This window comes from Physeter macrocephalus, chromosome 18, assembly GCF_002837175.3.
Source record: "Physeter macrocephalus isolate SW-GA chromosome 18, ASM283717v5, whole genome shotgun sequence".
Classification (NCBI taxonomy): domain Eukaryota; kingdom Metazoa; phylum Chordata; class Mammalia; order Artiodactyla; family Physeteridae; genus Physeter; species Physeter macrocephalus.
This window is the reverse complement of record NC_041231.1, coordinates 106,261,097-106,261,845: the sequence shown is the minus strand read 5'-3', so window position 1 is coordinate 106,261,845 and position 749 is coordinate 106,261,097.

The following is a 749-nucleotide window of genomic DNA, read 5'->3' as shown; positions in this document are numbered from 1 at the left end:
ACTCGGGGCCTGATGCACGGAAACAGCTCAAAATAGCCCTTCCTCTGGCCCTGGCACAGGCCACGAGGATGTCCCGTGCGGCCCCGTCTCATCGGGCATCTGATGCTATTGTTGTTTGCGGGATTGTTTTATTTCTTACATCTTACCGTAATTTAGATTATTTTATCCCCATGTACAGGTCTGCTTTTTTTAAATAAGTGAAATTGTAACTTCCTATTTACTTTCGATCTTTCTGGGTATTTGATTCTCAGTTCTTTGAATTTCTCTCCATATGAAGACACTTAGGGAAACTACACCAAAAAAAGAAGGAAAGAAAGTAGATTTCCTCCTTACCTCTGCCCCCCCAGGATAAAATGACTATTCATCAATCGGATTTGCCAAGTAATTGCTAAAATTTCCAACTGACTTTCTGGAGAAGTGACAGCGCTCGTTTCACTGGCCTTTCGAGGTCGGTCACACTCCACGTGGCTCTTTCCCGACCTCCTCTCCCCGGCTGAGCCCACCCAGAGCCCACCCACCTCGGACAGCCTGTAAGTCATGAGAAGGAGCTGAAAACCAGCGAAAAGTCAGTGCTTGGAACCTCTGGGGTCAACTACAGCACCAGGTGCCAAAAGAGCACGAAGATGTTGACCAAAGCCTGAGTGAGCACACAGACACCGCAGAGGACGACCCCCCGACAAGAGAGATTAAGATCCCCCTGCTCCACAATTTAAAACGCACAACAGGGGCTTCCCTGGCGGCGCAGTGGT